Source organism: Ambystoma mexicanum, chromosome 13, assembly GCF_040938575.1.
Source record: "Ambystoma mexicanum isolate Mex_15411 chromosome 13, UKY_AmexF1_1, whole genome shotgun sequence".
Classification (NCBI taxonomy): Eukaryota; Metazoa; Chordata; class Amphibia; order Caudata; family Ambystomatidae; genus Ambystoma; species Ambystoma mexicanum.
In genome coordinates, this window is record NC_090938.1 from 405653600 (window position 1) to 405672791 (window position 19192).

The 19192-nt window shown below is 46.3% G+C and overlaps 1 protein-coding gene across 1 annotated transcript in view; it reads left to right on the forward strand.

Moving 5' to 3' along the window:
• PSME2 (proteasome activator subunit 2) overlaps window positions 1–19192 on the forward strand; it is a 121294-nt gene that overhangs the window by 40341 nt on the left and 61761 nt on the right. The window lies entirely within an intron of this gene.

Sequence of the window (19192 nt, forward strand, 5' to 3'; positions counted from 1 at the left end):
AGGAGGGCCTTTTTTTAGCCGTGAACTGAATCCTTTGGTCTATTTTATTGATATATAGGAGAAAGTTGTCCAAAGTTTCCCTGCTTCCATGCCAGACTCCAAAGATATCATCAATGTAGCATACCTACATTTTGATGTATTTCTGGCAAACTAGACGCTTCAATATATGTATGGTCTCGAATGTGGTCTCAAATGTATACATAAAGCAATATGCTGGTGCTATGGTGACACCCATGACTCTCCCGGATGTTTGTAAATGGAACTTGTTGTTCTGTTGGAAAACAGCATTTATTTATTGTGCATTTGCAAGGCGCTTATACAGCAAGTAAATTGTGTTTCAAAGCACCCACAGGGCAGCAGGGAGGGAACACGGGGATGAAAGGCAAATATAATAACAATGAAGAGAAAGAAAGAGGCGGTCCTACTATGCTTTTGCGATCATTCAGAGAGAAGTAGGGGAAGGGTGGTAAGTGCCGGGAGTTCCATTGTGGAAGTGCTAGAGAGTAAGTTGCAGCAGCTGTTAAGTGCCTGGCAGAGATTACTTAGTGAGAGTGGTCCGCTGTCCGTATTGAGTGAAATAATGTCATGATGAATTCTTTGGATGCCCGATATTCTCTTCTTGTAGTAACAGCCATTCGACTGCCCCCTGTCCTTGATCGTGAGGATTACTTATATACAAGCTGCTTACATCAATGGTAAACAAGGCATCTTCTCTAGTCGGGTTGATCTTATCTAATGTTGGTAGGAAGTGAGTACTGTCCTTCCTGCAGGTGGGTGTTTTCTGATTGATAGGTTGAAGGAAGAAGTCTCTGTAGGTGCCTAAGGGTTGTAGGATGCCTCCCATGGATGCAACAATGTGACGCCTCTGGTGGTCTCTCTATGCTTTTTTGAATTTCGGGAAGTAGCTAGAAATGCAGGGTTTGCGGATACTCGGTGGCTAGAAATGCCTTTGTTTTTAGTGATATCCATTCCATTTCGACATCGGCGGCTAGTACATTATCTAGATTGGTGCTGATCTCTGTTGTGGGATCATGACCTAGGGCTGCATAGATAGTTTGATCATTCAATTGTCGATCACATTCCGCCATGTAATCTCTCGTATTGAGGATTACCAAAGCGCCACGCTTATCAGCCAGGCATGTGGTGATAGTTTCATCTGAATACAACATTCTAATTCGTGCCAATTAGCCTCTATTGAGATTGCTGTTTTGTGGTTTGCTAAAATGTATTTTAAGTCCGATCGGACCATCGCTGGAACATTAATGTGAGGAGTAAATGTGCTTTTTGGTTTATACACTTATGTATTTGTTCTCACTCTTGGTTGTTTCATCGTGCTGGCAATTCTTCAAAAAACACTTTCAATTTTAATTAGTTTGTGTAATTCAACCTTTGTGTTAAATATGCTTGTCCCATTAGTGGGTACAAACCTAAATCCATTCGGAATGGTTCTTACTTCATGCTCTTTTAATTACCTGTTAGATAAGTTCACAACATAGTTTGTTGCATCTGAAACTGCATTTTCCTCTCTGGTCTGTTCCTAAAAAAAGGTCTCTCAGAGTTGGATGTGCTTATTGTGGCTTGCCGTTCTCCTGTACTTAAAGTACTTGCGGTTTGACGGTTTGCCGGTGTTGGAGCAGTGATGTCTGACTCTGAGCTGCTATTATCCGTTGATCTACTGTTTGGTGTTGGTTGTTGGTAGTTAGCATTTTCATTTCTGTGCTATTTCCTCCCCCCATAACAGACCCCAGCTCTTTTGCTGTACTTGGGACTTTTTAATTTGAACTCCTCAGCGAGTGGGGCCTTTTTCTCCCACCCTCCTGTGTTTTTCCCGGACTTGGATTTTATGTTTTCAGTTTTTGGATTCTGACAAACGCCATAGGCATCTGCTTTTTGTATAGTGACACGCAGCACCCTCAGCACAGTATCACTGAGAAATCCCTTGGATTCCTCTTAAGGTTTAAATACTTTTTTTTTTTTTTTTTTTTTCTTTCTTTTCTTTCTTTCTTGGGTAAACTACTGTTCCCAAGAATAGTAAAATGAAATTGATCTTACTTATCTTTTTACTTTCTAGGTTCAGCACACACCATCTTATGTGGAGTGCTGGGGGTTACCTAGTAGCCCCTTATCCTACTTTCTCATATAACATTTCTTTTTACCCTTACTACTTTAAATGGCTGGTGGCGGCGGTTTACTTTTTAGTACCAGTGTGCATTTTTACCATAGGCTGAACCCTCCGCTGCAGTACAGCACCCATGGGTGACCATTTTGTCAAAATGGCTGTCTTCTTTTTTCACAATTTTCTATTTGTAAGGTCTTTCTTGGCTTTTACTCTGTAAGTTGAGACAGGTTTGGGCCCTTTTTGTGTTTTGCCTTTGGCAGGCTTCAGCCCTGAAGCCCGTCCCTGGCTCCAGTGTGTCTGGAAGGAACGGAGGTGCGACAGGGTCCGGAAAAACATTGTCTCTAGGTGTGCCTGAAGAAACAAGTCCCGATTGGCCGGCTGGCACTCCGGGAAGGAGAGCCACCTGGCTGGGTGATTGACAGCCTAGGGCTGTGAATGCATGAGAACAAGCTTAAAAGGCGAGGCTCTTGGGACTACAGGCAGTCGACCACTGGAAGAAACCTCCACAGAAGAAATCCTGAAGCAAAGCCCGCTGCACCCTCCTGGACCTCGCAGTGCCTGGTGAAGCCCTGCTGCTGTGATGAACTCCTTTTTCAAATCGACAGAGAGGTTGCAGATGAACGACTTCTCCCCTTCAGCTGGTGGGACCAACTAGCCCCGAGACAAACTCCACTTTGGCGCAACCCCTGACTTACTGTGACTTTCCAGTGCTGCAGAAGCCCAATACCAGTGGTCGAGTGTCCATGATAGAGTGCAATGTCTTCCGTGGAACAAATCTGTCCAAAAGCTCCAGGATCCTCCAGAAACAGAAAATCCTGATCCAGAGTCCAGGACTGAGGGTGCAAGGAAAGTCCAACTGGGGATGTTCGTTCTGCATCGCTGCTGTTTGAAAGGCGCTGAAACCCTGAAGAGCCGCTGAATCTAAGAACATCTGTAGCTGACAAAGTTCTCTCGAGTACTGCCGCAGGAGCCTGCCAGACATCCTCCCTCTTGTCCCCATGACTGAGGCTCAGGAACAAGGGTTTGCCTGGCTGTAGCAAGGAGAAATCCAGCTGGAACCCTGTCTTCAAACCAGAGTTAATGTGGGGGCTTGGGGTATTTGCCTTACTACCATAAATCGCGCTTTCTCACTTGAGAAGTGTACTGGCTTCACTTTTGCAGTTGATCTCAACTTCTCTTGCACAGGCTTAACTGCTTGTGTCCCTTCAGTGATTTTCTTGAACTATCTGACTTTGTGAACGACTTTATCCAAGAAGTGCAGAAGAACCTTTGACATAGTCCATTTGACTTTGGCTGTCCTGGCTCCTTAAAGGCACCTTTCTACATCTATTGACTTTGGCATTGCTTGTCCCCTTATAGGTTGTAATTTGTTGAACACTTTTACTGCTGGGAATGGCTTACCTAAATTTCAGTAGAGGATTCAAACTGTCCTCACATTATAAGAAAGTATATTCTAACCTTTCTATTTCCCTAACCCTTCCTTCCTGAAACCAAGAGTCTAAAAGTTGGTACAACGTCCTTTCATCGTGGGATGAAAGGACGTTGGGTATTTCTCCGTTGTCATTTCAACGTGAAAACTCATCAAATTTTGTAGGGGGTGGGGGGGTTAAAAAAATATATAGATGGGGTGTGGGTGTTGGGGAGTTGGAATAGTTAAATAATTTAAGCGGATAGTGGTGGGGGGGGGGGCGGGGGAACTCATCCAAAATAAATTAAAATTTTAAAAAAAACAATGAGTTTTCTCGTTGAAATATCCACGGAGAAAAACCCATTGTTGTTCCTTCCCACTGAGAAATGACATGGAACCCTAAAAATTATATTGGTGTTTAAGATGCATGCAATACTATCCTTGTTTTTGAAGTCACTTCAGGGTGTAGGAGAAATGTATTGGCATACCCAAAGAGTATTCACAAACTTTGTTGACTTTGTAAAGTGATTACAAAGTTTGCTTGACTATTACAAACAATTGCCTTTTTTTAAAAGAATGCTTAGCTAAAACTAATGTGTAAATAAATATATATATTTATAACTGAAACCTTGAGAGTGTAAGTGTTACTTGTATTGACTGATTTCATCTGTACAGCTCTACAGCACACATTTAGCCCTCTTGAGATAGGCCTGGCTGCTCAGTCAGATTATGAACTTGTGTAGTACAGACCTATACCAAAAGGTGGGTTACCTAATACCAAGTGGATAAGTCGTGTGTAGTCTCACACAGTGTGACTGCACCAATGCTTACCTAACAGTTGTTAATACTGGTATTTGTCTGCCCATGTGTATACCTAGTTATTCAAATAATCATGTGTCTTGCTTGAATTTTCTAATCTTCCTCGCCTCTAGATCTGTTTTGTATGCATCAAGTCGATTGTTGATATTTGTGAGTATGTCAGAGAATGTTTCAACATTAGTCAAGCTGGTGATCTGTTGTCAGCTTGTTTAGCTCCTTTTCTTGATGGTCGATGTTGACGGATAATTATTTGATTGTGAGAAATAGCAATCAAGTCTAGTGAGCACTTTTTGCTCCAATTTCCTGACCAATTCTCTATTTTCCTTACACAATGTGGGTCTTAATAGTATCCTGAGACCACAGGGGATCCTCTGTGCTCTGAAGTACCTTCAAGTGTTACTGCCTGCAGTTTTCTATTGATTGCTTTTCTGATCACATACTCTAGTTGTTTTCTTTGGGATCAGCGTTTTGCAGTGAGTGGCCTGTTTCTATGATCAGAGTAAGAATGGCATCTGCTGCCTCAGTGCAAAATCAGAGTGCGGTTGCTCTATGTTCTGTTAAGTGTTACATTTTTTCATATGACCCAAATTAGAGCATGGAAAGGGGGGAAATAATGGGGGAAATAAGGTGCGTTGGTGGTGAGTGGGCACAGCAAATTGTTCGATCTTCAGAACAATTATCGGATCATCCTTGTGGAAGGCTTGGTTTCTGACCTACATTTGTGGAAGCCAGCACCAATCAAGTGTCTCCTTCCATTACAGGAAGGAACCTAAAGATGAAAGAAAAAGCAGTAAGAGAGGGAGAGCATCTGAGGAACACAGGCTCACGAAGGAGCAGCAGAGTATGAAGCAGACGCTGTGGTGGGTGAAAACCAGAGACTGTGCAGAGAATGCTGTAGCTTCAATGAAGGCAAAACTTCAAGCCAGAGAGTGGCTTCTGAGGCAGGAAGCGCCGCCGCCGCCGCCACCACCACAGAAGGCGAAAACTACCAGCGTCCTGGAGCACAGAAGCCCATGCAGGACGAGACTGCTTGGAGTAAGGTCAGCTAAAGGGGCAGAGAAGCCCCTAGCCCATGAGGGGCAAACTGAAAACACACTCCAGGAGAGGGCGAAAAACGGAACCAGAGAAGCCAGTAGCCCGCTAGGACCCAACTGAGAAACTACCTCCAGAAAGGGGTGAACAAAACAGGATCAATGAAGGTGCCAGAGCAGCATGTAGCCCTCGAGTGGCCAGCCACAAGTATAGTCCAGAAGGTGATAAAAGAAACTGAGCAACAACCAGGCCAGAAGCTCCCAGAGCCCACCCAGGGCTAAGAAAAGCAGCAAACTGCTCGAAGGTACAGAGACAGTGAAACCGAACAAGGAAACTGTGTCAACAACAGGACGCCCAGCCTTGTTGCCCAGGAGGGGTCCACAAACAAACTTTCTTGTACTTGGGTGATTGGGGGGGGGTGCTGGGGATGGATGTGGAGGGGAACGGGGGAAGAGTCTGGGAAGGGGGTATGTACCAAGAAACCCTCCACCCCTCCCCCCCCAGAGCAAACCTGTAGGTCCCTGGAGAAGAGACAACATCCTGTGGTTGTAGGACTATTGAGCACAACAGGAACTTTAAGAGACATGTGTCTCATTTTTGAGTTTGCCGTTATCCTGTTGGTATTACCGCCAGGATATTGGTAAACGGAATTGCAGTTACCAGCACTTGGTCTTCCGGAATTACCGGCAGTTACAAGTGCTGGTAAGAGCGGCAAATCCCCATTCCATGGAGTCCCCTATTACCGGCAACGGTATTACTGTGCTAGTAATACAGGCAGTCTTCTGCCAGTAGGGGTCAGATTTACCTCCAGCTCGCCTTCACCCCTGCCGGCAAAGTTGTAGTTGGCCGGTCCAGTAAAATTGCTGGTGATATTATTGCCGGCACTTTTACCATGTACCGGCCAACTTGTAATGAGTCCCATAGTTTTCTTTTGAGAACTTTTTCCTTATTTTGAGATGCCAAAGTCTCAAGGAACTGTGGGGTGAAGGTCAGAAACCAGCCACTGCTACTTTCTGGGTGTAACCCATAACTAAGCCGCAGCTTAGAAAGGAGGTTCCTATCATGATTTCTATAGAATAGAATAGTGTTGTGTTAGCTTAGGTTTGGGATGGAGGACTGCCTATAGTTTGAGACATCCTGACGAGCATTCTTTTGTTATTTTGTAGCATAGAGAGCTCATTTTAGAAGTAGGGATTAGAGCAGGTTTTCTTTAATTTACTTATAAAGCAGTGTTGCACTATGCCTCCTTGTCCGCCGCCTCAGTCTGACTTACTACAGCACACATACATTTCCAAATGATTGCACACTCACAAAACTACAGACCAGCAACTTGTATTTACATGTGCAAAAGCAGGGAAGTCTCTCTTCCTAGTATCTGCACACTCCGAGAAGGCTAGTACTTTGAGTTATTGCTTATTCAGAATTATTTTATCATCCAGCGGAGCAATTACCTTGCAGTGCGCTTCACAATATTCTGTGATGAATCAAATGGAGTCATCACTGATCCTCCCGGTGGTGATCTCCTCCCATGTGGCCAGGGGACGGCAGCCGCTACCTGATCCTGTGGGCAGCTATGTGGTAGAGGATCACATGGGAGGAGACAACCCTGGGGAGATGGCATGGCTTCATTGCGTGAGACATGATGGCCCCCATTTGCCCATGAAGATGATCCTCCCATACCTAAGACCCTAAGGGCCTATTGTCATTATCTACACCTCTGCCTTTGAAGAATAAGGAAAACCTTTCCCCACATCAAATGAGCAAACCGCCAACCTTGATCTGTCTTGTAGAAATTACAAGACCATTTTATCCAGGTCATTTTTTTTTTTCTTCATTTTTTTCAATCCTCCAAAAATACTTTGTCATTCATTTGAAACTATTGAATGTGATTATCCAAGCTTTGGAAATGAATCACCAACAATGGACTTCTTGTCCCAGAATCACTTAAGTACTGGGACAAAGAAGAGGGAAGGTGTAATGCAGAGCGGGGAAAGTCACAAGCCTAGCGAGCACTCCAGTCTTTCCTTGCAAACACCTTTGCCCGGCCCAAAACAAGAGGCTAGAGGCTGTTGGTGGCAATGCAACACTTCACCTCTACGGGAGGCTCAAAGGACCAAAAAGCAGAAGCAGGCATGGTGGAGCCAAATGACTCACCAGCAAAGAAGGGAGACGCTGACAGAGTGGGTCATGCTGCCAGGACGCCAGGAGCCAGGGAAAGACTACTTGGCATTTGCCGACATACCAGAGCCTGAGGCAAAGCGGGCAAGTGGAAGAGACGCTGCGAGGGATGGGAAAACTGACAGTAAATAGCCATGAAGAGAAACCAGGCGGTGTGTCTTCACCGAACGACCATGAACGAGCCTGAGAACGCCCGTAAGAGCCACTGATTCAGCCCAAAAACAGATCCGCCAAATACCAATAACGGAAACCACAGAAAGAGAGAAAGCGAAGAGACTAACTGTACAAAGGGGAAGATAATTTAAAATCAATTCCTGGCAGAAGGGTTTACAAAACTAGGGAGCTTTGGTTGTGACAGTGCTATTGTGTGCCAAGAAATACACTGGAAACTGTTTTATTCAATGAAGAGAAATCCAAGGGAAGGGATACCCCATTGGCAGAACAAGAACTCTTCATACATAAAGAGTTTTTGTGTTGTAACTATTCTTCTTTTATGAACACTTTGAGCTTCAAAGGTTAAAGACCTTTCCCTTTTCACCTTCGTTCTAGTTTGAGGGTCTGAGTAGAACCTTTGGACACAAGGATAGTTTGAATTGAAATCCTGTCAAAGGCAGATTCTTAGTTTTGGTTTAGGTAGGGAAATTCCTCTTAGAGCAGGGCCAGAGAGACCTTTTCCCAAACCGTTTTATTTTTAATAAGTCTTTAACCAAAAACATGACTAACTTGCGTCCGAGTTTCATTCCAGACTCCGACAGTACGTGCTATACATTGATCTACTTCGGAGAGGATGTTTGGGGCAGGCAAAGGGAGATGCCATTGTAAGACTCTGTGCTGTTTCCTTGGGGTAGAAGGTTTGTTTGTGATTACAGAATGATTTTCATGTCTGGTAATTGGAGTCCCTATGCAATAAGAGTGAAGAAGTGGATTCTAGAGATAGCGCAGGTGAAGGGGGAGCAGTGAACTGACGTGTTGGAGCAGGGCTTGGGATTGAGAGAAAAGGGAGTCAGTCAGGTGGGTGATGAGGGCAGCCTGTAAATGGATTTGAAAACTGAGGAGATTTTAAGGAGGGACCGATCTTGCATGGAAAGCCATTCTACACCAAGGAGTTGGAGAAGGTGGTGGACATATGTACTTGGGTGATTTATATAGCACGAACCTAGTGTGACGAATCCTTAAATGTTGTTCCTTCTCAGGGGTGCCCCTTCCTATGGGGCCAGGGACGTGAGGACGATACTCTCCTGGGGGTGGTCCTCGGCGGGACGATTGTCCAGGAAAAAATGTGCTCCTTACCCTATACAGGCTCCCATAATCCCACACCATTCCATGTACTTTTGGTAGGGTAGAGGAGAAAACCTACTTAGAAAGTACTGGGACGAGGAAAAGTAGGGACCACCTATGTGAGTCAGATTAAAAAAACTGGGATGAAGAACACAAGTTACCCAGTTGAGGATGAGAACCTCAATACTTAGACGGCAAGGAACAATGCTGAGTGCCCAGCGGAACTAACATGAGCGGCCTAGACAACTTGGAACAATTAAGTCCAGCCGGATCTACGTGATCCGACCACGGCTGATTTTTCCCGCGGCCGGAAAGTTTGCATGAGAAATGTGCAAACTTTTGGTGGTTCGCACATTTCCCATGCGAACAAATGTACACAACCCCTACACACCCACAACACACCCACACCCTCACCGACACCCCACAAAACAAACATCACCACTTACCTTTTCCTTCACGCTGAGTCCCTGCAGCGCCAGTTCCCTTTCACTTCCATGATCGGGAACTGGCGCCGCAGGGATTTTTTTTTGTTTTGTTAATACTTACCTACAATGCTACCACCAAAGGTTCGAACCTTTGGTGGTAGCATTTTTAGGACTTTTTGTACATGTGACCGTTTGGATACGGTCAAATCGTACAATACCAGTCCAGCCTGATGACAAAAAGGGAAGAAGGACTAAACAGTTGGTCAGCCTCTCCCCAGAGGTACGGCGAGCATAGGAACCATACCGCAGACAGAGAAGCTGGTCCTGTAGCTGCTGACTGGGACATGCCTGGGTAAATTATGGCCTCTCTACCGACTCCATAAAGTACTTAGGAACCAAAGCCGGAAGAGGCAGAGGGTCCCAGCGCAGTTTTGCATCGTGGGAGACGGCATGACAGGGATGCGCAGCCCGTCTTCCAGGAAGTTTTGGAGAGCTGCGTGTGGCAGCACGCAAACCGGAAACGGCGAAGAACCTATGAAGACACGTAGAAGCCTGAGAGCGAGGGGAACCAACGGGAACCCATATGAAAAGTACAGGGGTTGCCCGGGAACCTCAATGGCACAAGAGAAACTTATAAAGTGGTCTGGGGCCTGAGAATACGAAACCAATGTGAAGAGATCTGCAACCTGAACCTGAGAAAGCAGTATAAAGGGGTCGAGGAACCAATGTGACTGGGTAGAGAACCCACCTGTGGAGGCTACGAAGGCTGTTTGTAATAAAATGAGGCAAGGAAATCAGGGTCTGGAAACCATACCACAGTAAAGGGACTATCTTGTATCATTGGTAATATGATAGCACTTGGCAGGAGAGTGAAACGCGCCTATCCATAAGGTAATTTAAAGAAGGAATACGAACCAGGTGGGCTGTGAGACAAAAAGTGGAGAAAGGCCAGGGGAAGGTAGTCATTCCCCCCTGGTGTTAGTGAAAATTGAGAGAAAAGCCAAGAAAAGGGAGTCATCCCTTGGCACTGTGAAAAGCCTATGAAAGGCCAAGAGAAAGGAATCATTCCCCCTAGTATTGTGAACATTGTAAGAAACCTGAGAAAGACCAATGGAAGGGGGTGTCCTTCTCTTGGCATCAAGGTTGTGGAGTTGGAACTTTGAAAAGTCTCAGTTCACAAATAAAGCAAACTGGAACTTGGTGTGGTATCTTTGAAAGGGACTGCAACATGGGGAAGGGAGTCATCTCAGAAAATAGTCACTCCAGACTACTGCCCAATAGTCTTCTCTACAGGAGAAGGAGCCATTCTTCTGCATTAAGACGAATGACTAACCTTTTAATTTACTCTGAAGTGTAAGAGAAGGAAATGGGTTTTGACATAGGACATTCTGACGTGTTATGTTATTTGGCATTTATATAGTGCTCTATATATCCTTGGTATGACCTCAAAGTGCTTGTGGGTTGAACGCCCTCGGGGACCGTAGTCCAGGTCATTCGAGAGTAGGGTAGCATAGGGTGCTTGGGTGCACTCCATATGTGAGCAGCAGATGCGATCGTCTGATGGTAGCTGCATCCTAACATTGCTTGTGGTGGTAAGGTCAGTTGAATGTATGCAGTCTGGTGGTTGGTCTCTGAGACTGCATTCTGGCGGCATTAGCCCTGTGTAGGACACTTGTGTGTAGCTAGGCAGATTGTGTTGTTTTTTTTTTTTTTTTTTTTTTTTTCGTGGGGTGTAGCTGCGTTCTAGCAGGATGCTGAGGTGTGCATGGAGTATTGTTCATATGTGAGTAGCTAGGCCGAAATTGATCAAGGGGTATAGTTGCGCTCTATTGTGTGTTGGTATAGAGTAGAGAGTAAGTGTAGTAATGGGAGAGGTGAGTCTCTGGAGTGGTTGTTAAGGATGTCATTTATGGTATCCATTTCTTAAATCTGTCTTGGTGACTTATTAGTCGCTATCAGTGGTCTCCTTGCTCGGTATCTCCTCGAACATTTATCCGCTGGCTGTATTACTTTCCAGTGTAATGTCATTGAAGTTGTGGTCCATGGTGTTGCTGTGTTTCAGCGGCCCTAGATGGTCTATCAGGTTTACGGAAAGAGCAAGGTTTTTAGAGCTTTGCTGAAGGCTATGTAGTCGTGGTTCTGTTGAATATGTGTGGGGAGTGAGTTCCACAGAATTGGAGCGAAGGCTGACAAGGCAGATCATCCAATCTTGGCTGAATTGATGGTTGGAATCACTAGTAAGGGGGCATTGCTTGATTTTAGGGTGCGTGATGGGAGGTAGGGTTTAATTTTCTCTTGTAGATACGTTGGGCCGGTCTTGTGTACTGCTCGCTGGGTAATGCATAGGGTTTTGAAGGTGGTTCTTCGTCCCACAGGGAGCCAGTGAAGGGTGCAGAGAGCGGGTGAGATGTGGTCTCCGTGTTCAAGGGCAAGAAGGAGTTTGGTAGCAGCGTTTTGGGCTCTTGGAGTTATGCCGGTGCTGCGGGGTATAAGGAGTTGGCATAGTCAAGCCTCGACATAAAAATGGAAATAATAGCAGTGATGTTGGGATAGGTGAGGTAAGGGAAAATGTGTATAAGGAGTTTGAACTGGTAGTGACAGGATTTTGATGCATTAATGATCTGACTCAAAAGGTTTTTGACTATTTTGGGTGGGGGGAGGGGTGGTGAGGGAGGGGAGGGCCATGGGAGTGGCTGCGGGAAAAGGGCCAGCATTGCTGCACACCATGATTTTGGTTCTATCTGGGTTCAGAAGGAGGTGGTCTCTTGTCATCCATTGGTCAATATCACAGAGGCTAGCTTTGCAAGGGTTGGTGCTTGTTTTTGGAATTCTTGGGATAATTTGGGTATCGTTGGCGTAGTTGTAACAGGAGAGGTTGTGTGCGAGGATGATTCTGGTAGAGTGGCCAGATAGATGTTGAAAAGGAGAGCAGAGAGGCAGGCGCCTTAGGGTACTCCAGTGTTCACGGCGCAAGCAGTTGAGACAAAGGGAGGGAGGAAAGCAATTTGTTTCCTGTTGCAGAGGAAGGAGGCAATCCATTTTAGGCCTTTTGAAAAGTCAATGAACTGGGACCTTTTGTCCCTGTGCTCAAAACTTTCCCTAGTCCATAGAGAAGAAGCTGAATGGTCAGAAGGAGGAAAGGCTTCCTCAAAAGTGGGAGACATTCCTAATAAGGCCTTAGATAGGGGCTGGGGGCTTCTTAATAGTCCTCTCGATGAGAGGGGGTGCCCTTGTACTCCTTGGCCGCCGAAATAATGTTGGTTCACACCAGAGTTGGAATCTATAAAAAAGAAAAAAAGGGTGTTAGAATTATTTTACAAGGCACTAATCGTAGATGAGAAGAAACATGTCTTCAATTCGCAGATAGAACAATCTCATAGTTCAACCAGTAAACCTTTCAGTATCCTAAAATCATTGGAAAAACCTAAAGCTTCAGAACTTCCAGTTATAGTCTCAGATCAAGACTGTGCCTGTATAGCATCAGCCTTTGAAGAGAAAGTGTCCAGGGCTAGGGATAAAATCGTATTAGCCCAGAGTTCAGTGACCAACACAGGGGTACTCACTACATCGGGAACGAATGGAACACTTGTTCCTGGTTTTTCCTTTTCCCCTATCTCAGCTACAGAGATGTCTATTATGCTTCCTTCCATGCAGCCGACACCATGCCCTTTTAATCTCTTACCATCTAAGCTCATCCTGGAGGGAGCTGTTTGCACCATTTCTTACACAATTCGTCAATGCCTCCTTCAGAGATGAACTGGTACTTCGTGAACTAAAGAAAGTCACCATTACACCAATCCCCAAGAAACTGCATTTGGGCCACACCAATCCCAGCAACCTGAGGCCAATCACAAATGGCCAGTTCCTTTTGAAAATCTTGGATAGAGCAGCTACATTCCAGCTCCAAGCATTTATGGAAACCAATAACAATTTTCACGGCCGGCAGTCAGGTTTCTGCCCCCACTACAGCACTCGGACCACATTACATAAGTGGAGCTCCAATTCCACTTATTACACATCGTAAAAGCAGGGAAACCAGGGATGTAGATTGTGCTAGACCTGTTGCCGGCGTTCGACCTAGTCAACCACAGGCGTCTACTCGAGTGCCTACAACAGCAAGGGGCCTGTTCCCAGAAAAGATCAATTGGGTCAAGTCTTTTTTGATGTCTCGAGAGTCTAACATCCCCTGTCGCTTCCATCAAATTTGGCGTTCCTCAAGGAGCATCAATGTCGCTTCTTCTCTTTAACCTATGTATGCGCTCTTTCTGCTCAGTACTGGGAGGGGGGGGGGTCTTCATTACCAACTACACCGATGACACGCAGCTGGTCGTTGAGTGGGGACTACCTTCAGGATTCACTTGCGCTAAATAACATCTATAACACCATTGATGGGTGGATGTCTTCCAACTGGTTATGCGTAAATGGTAACAAGACAAGACCAAGCTACTGATCTTCGGCTACCCCCAGGCTCGGACAAAATTGGACCCAGCCTATGCAAACTTTGTCACAAGGCAATAAGATCCCGACCCATACAAAAGTAAAGACCTTGGGGGTCTACATGGAGGCCTCCCTGAATTTGGATGCCCTTATACAAAATCTTCGAAAGACATAGAATTACCATTTCAGACTCCTTTGATCCATTTGCCCGTTTCTCAACATAAAGAACTCTGTGACCATTGCTCGCGTAACGATCCTGTCAAGGTTAGACTATTGTAACATCCTACCAAAATCCAACCTCGAAGCATGTCCGGTCATTGGAATTATGCAATTCGGGTAGCTATGGCTATTCCAAGGAGAACACACTTTTGCAATATTGGGAAAGAGCTTCACTGACTACCAGTACAAGAAAGGATCCAGTTTAAAATGGGCCTAACAATAAACCACTCGCTGTATGGTAAGGCCCCGGAATACCTCGAAGCATTGGTGTGATGCTGGAAATGCATCGGAGGGACAGGGCCTCCGTATCCTTGTCCTTTACTGCTTTTTATCGTGTGTTCTGTCGTGTTTTCTACGCAGGAGTTCATGTGGGACTCCTGGCGGTGCAGCTCTCTTTTGGTTTGGTGTACAGACCCATGGGATACCCTTATGGCACCCATGGGTGGGGGGTACAATCCTGTGCCCCTAGTGTATGTTTTTGGGCACCTGTATGTGGCCCACAGAGCAGGGTATGGGCTGGTGGCAGCTCCATGCTGAATTTGACAGGTGCTCTGAGTATCCTCCATTTTGGGATACCCAGGCCCTGCCATAGGAATCAGTTGATTCCTGATAGGAAACAAGATGGCCCCTGTGGCCTCTTGCTTTCTATTGCCTGTTACCTTGTTTTCCCAAAGTCCTGGGAAGCCCTGGCTCTGTCCTTCCCCCTGACTGGCTGTTGGGTGGAAGTTCCATATATGGTGTTGTTGTGAAGTCCAGGCCAGACTGGCTGGAGCCTTCCCAGTGACTGTATGTTGTGGGTACACCCTGTGGGTGGGACCTGGGTGAATGGAGTGTGTAACGAATATGCACTTCTTGTTGGGGATTCTGGTGTTTGACACAATGACTTAGACAGCCCTTCCCGGAACTGGTATGAATACAGTGTGGAGTGATGAATGGCTGGGTACTTTTCCCAATACACATAACTTGTTGTGAGTGTCCGAAGAGAAGTGAATGGCCTGAATGCACTATGCACCTGATTGGCTGCCTGCCTGCATGAATGCCCTTCTGACCGATTGGTTGCCTGAGTGTGACCCCGCAGAATGAATGGGAGATCAACTAGTATATCTGGGGGCCTCTCACTGCTAGAATTTGTGTTCAGAAGCTGAAGTCCACTACGAAGAGTAACTGGAGTAAAACTGAAGCTTAACCTCGAAACCCTGCTGGACGAGAAGAATTGCTGTTGCTCTCCTTCACAATCTGAAAGCTGCTGTGTCTCCAAGGACTGACCCAGAGAGGACCTGGTAAGGCGCCCTCTTCCTGAGCTATGAGGGACCATCTTGCACCAGCTGATCTTTGCCAAAGCTCCCTGGTAGACAGACCTACGACAGGCTGCCGACTGGAGACGGGGGCTGCTGCGGAATCCCAAGGAGAAGCGCCCGGACTGTTGTCCACCACTGTCGACGACCGCCGTCGCCGACTGGAGCCGCCGTGCTCTCGTTTGCCCGAGAACTTCATTTGATCCAAGGGCGCTCTTTTCTGCATCGCCTCCCGTTTTATCCTGCTGGAGAAGGCCGGACCGTCGACGCGCCGTGGAGCATCTGCTGGTAGTTTCCCGCCACCTAAAGACCACAGGGACGCTGACGACCCGACACCCTTGCTGGGCCACAGTTCTTCATCATCTCTTTGCGGTCCAGAACTATCGTCACTGAGGTGCCCCGCAAGCCTCTTCCTTGCAGGACGCCAATGCTCCGTCATCGATGGAACACCGCTAGGAAAGAAGCTGCCACCGCACAGCCGTAGTTCACCCTGTTCTCCGTCGGACATTCGACCCATGACTCCTGTCTTAAAGGGAGGGACTCAAGAAGGACCGTCGATTCCCCGACGACACAAACTACATTCCAGGTACATTGGGGTTGTAGAATTATCTTTGAAGGAAATAAGACTTATAGAACAATATATGGACTGGGCTTGTGATACATCTTTGCTTTAAAGGTTGCCCAGGTGGGGGGGTCTCCACACAGAACTGTGGGCCTCATCACGAGTTTGGCGGTAACCCTTAAATCCAGCAGTTGCGCTATTACCGTGGGATTTAAGGGTCCGCCAAATCAGGGCTTTGGCAGATTTCTCCCCAGCTCTGAGCTGGGGGGAAATCCGCCAAAAATTTGCGCTTTTACCGCCGGCGGGAAATCCGCTGGCGGTAAGAGTGCGAAAATTCCCCATTGAGCCCAATGGTTCATGGGGCATTCCCGAATGGGATCAGTGGGGAATGGGGAATTCCATTACCGTCAAACCCGTAATCCGGCGCTAATAGCGCTGGGGGTTTGGCGGTAGGGCTAATACCGCTGGCGGTAATACCGCTGGCGTTACCGCCCAACTCGTGATGAGGCCCTGTGTCTAGTGGTAGCGGCCAGTATTCTGCCAATTGTTCTAACCAACTGCTTTCCTCCTACGTCTATAGTTGGTTTTCTTTATTAATTTGATCTGTGTGACATTTAACCAAAGTACAGTTGATGCACTTTAATGAGATCTGCTAATATTTGTGGTACCACTTTAGAATTGTATATATTTATCATTGTTGATTTTCTGAGCACAAAGTGAGTTATTGTGATAGTGTACATAACCTTGAATATTAATTATATAAAGACTGTGTTTTAACTAATACAGTGGGCCTGATCACGACTTTGGCAGTAACGCCGGTGGTATTAGTCCTACCGCCGTACTCCCCTGCGCTAATAGCACCGGATCACGAGTTCGGCGGTAATGTAATTCCCCATTGAGCCCATTCGTGAATGCCCCATTCCCCATTGGGCTCAATGGGGAAAATTTGCGCTCTTACCGCCGGCGGATTTCCCACCAGCGGTAATAGCATGAATTTTCAGCAGATTTCCCCCCAGCTCACAGCTGGGGCGAAATCCACTGAAGTCCTGATTTGGTGGATCCTTAAATCCGGCGGTAATAGCGCTACCGCTGGATTTAAGGGTTACCGCCAAAGTCGTGATCAGGCCCAGTGTGTGGACATTCTTATGTGGGGGTTTGGGGACTACACTGTATTTAAGAACCAGCTTGCATCACCTCCCGAGACGCTAGGTCTTGATTGCTCGACCATAGCTACCGAATAGAGAATCTTGGCTGGGGTCCTCTGTGCCTCTCCTCTACCGTATAGAGAGCAGAAGTACAGACACCCCCCTCCAGTCTTTACAATTGGTCTTTCCGGACACACTGGACAGAAATCTGCGATTATCCTCGTTTGTCCAGCTACAGGGAATCTGAGCTAAGAGAGCCAGAGGATTAGGTAGGTCTTTCTGGGCAATGGCACACTCCTTCTGGAAATCCCTACCTCGAAAATCAGAGCGACTGGTAATCTGAGGCACTTTAACTGAAACGTATCTTTTCAGGTAATTTCCTGGGGTACTTGATCTTATTTCCATTTAACCTCCATACATTTAGGGTGCATATCTGTCGTCTTCTGTCCTGTGTTTATGTTGTCTCCTGTGTTTATTGTTTGCGCCCTGATGCCCGCGAACTGTTGGGGCGCATTATAAATAAAAATAATCTCCAAAAGGCTTTCACAAAGTTCTTCCAGCTGTATAGGGGGTATCGACACGCCTGAAGGTGCAGTCGAGGTCGGCGACTCCCATTGGTCTTTCGGTGCTTGCGCTCTCTTTGATGATGGGTCAGGACAAAGGATTTTTTTAGAGGGAACGCCCGTTCAAAAGGGTGGCCAGTCGCATGCAGCGCATGTGGTTGCATGGAGGGCATCAAACTGTGTGGTTCGACAGGTGCTGCTGAACTGTCGACAATCCTACAGGAGTTGAGTACTTCTTCGACGACTCAGTCAAAGAGGCCTTAGTGGTTGTGTGCTTTTGTACACTTGGTGCCTGGCTGCCCTTGTCACCGGGTGTGATTTCCCCATAACAGTGCGGGTGCCCTGTCTATCGGGATGGGCATTTGGGAGCACACAGGCTCCGCTGAGAGGTCGATGGCTGCCAAATTGGAGACATGGCTGCCGACCAATTCCTTGTATCCCTAGTATTTAGTTGAGGCAGGGAAACACCTCTTGGCGTTCGGGATCGTTAGGGCTTTCCTCCTTTTTATCTGTACAAAATTAAGGTCTTTATTAACAATCATGCCACCTTTGTCGATCTCCTCCTTCCACACCCTTACACTAGAAAGTACCAGAGTGCTGTACAATAGATGGAGTAGTACATAGCAGGGTTTTGGGGGCGGGGGTGGGGGATTGCCTAGTCAGTCAATAGGTATCTAGAAAGTATGAGTTGCAAAGTTGATTTATTTTGTTGGGAATCGAACTAGTAGAGAAGAAGGCTAAGGAGAAGGCTAGATCAGAAGTCAAGATGACCACATGCTAACTAGCAGAAATCGAGGTTTTAGTTGGGAGGTAGCTGAGGTTTGGACTCATCTTGTTTCAAAGTTGGCGGACTCTAAGGTTGCAGACCTTTTGGGGATGTGATGAGGAGATTTGGGCGAGTGGTGAAAAGTGATAAGGGGTTGAAAGCTGGGAGTGTGACAGAATGACTACTGCTCTTCCGGAGTATAAGGATGAGTAGTGTATGAAGCTCCTTTTCGGCCCCACACTAATTCTAAATCAGCATTGATCCGAATCATAAAGCCGGCACGCCGTGAGGGATATACATCTTTATCCTCTTGTGATGACGTTGGCCCGAGGGCAAGCTGTCCCTCCTCAGGAGGGATGTGGGCTAGCTAATGAGCATTCAAACAACTATAGTATGTGGGTGCCCAATATTCTATGAAAAGTAGGGGACTTTACAGTAATCAAAAATAATATCCACCCCTGTAAGAAAATAATTTGCAAATTCAAGATGAACGAGGCACGCAAAGACCTGAAGAGCAGTATTTATGTTCAATGAAGGTGTCTTTTTTTTTTAAAATTTATTTTTTATTTATTTTTTAAAAGGAAGGGCTCTGGTTTTAAATGTTGCAGGGCCATTTCAGTTGTGTCTGGGGGAAGAACTACCAATAATACTTTTTATTTTTTTTGGCTTGTTCTTGTGGCTTGATAGGCTTCTAGGTGCTTTATTATGGGTCAAGTTGGCATGAAGGTGGTGAAGCTTACTGTTCCCAATGGATTGAGTGTGTCGAGAGGCCAAGTCTGCTCCTGATGGTTCAGTGATGCGATCCTGCTGTGGGGATAGGCTTGAGTCCGCTGAAGAACAGGCAGGCAATGGTCTAGTCAGCTTCTCAAAGCAGTCGAGTTGGTACTCCAAAGTCCTACAGTTTCAATGTGGTCCTTCAGTGGCCATTGGCCGGCAGGCAGGCAGT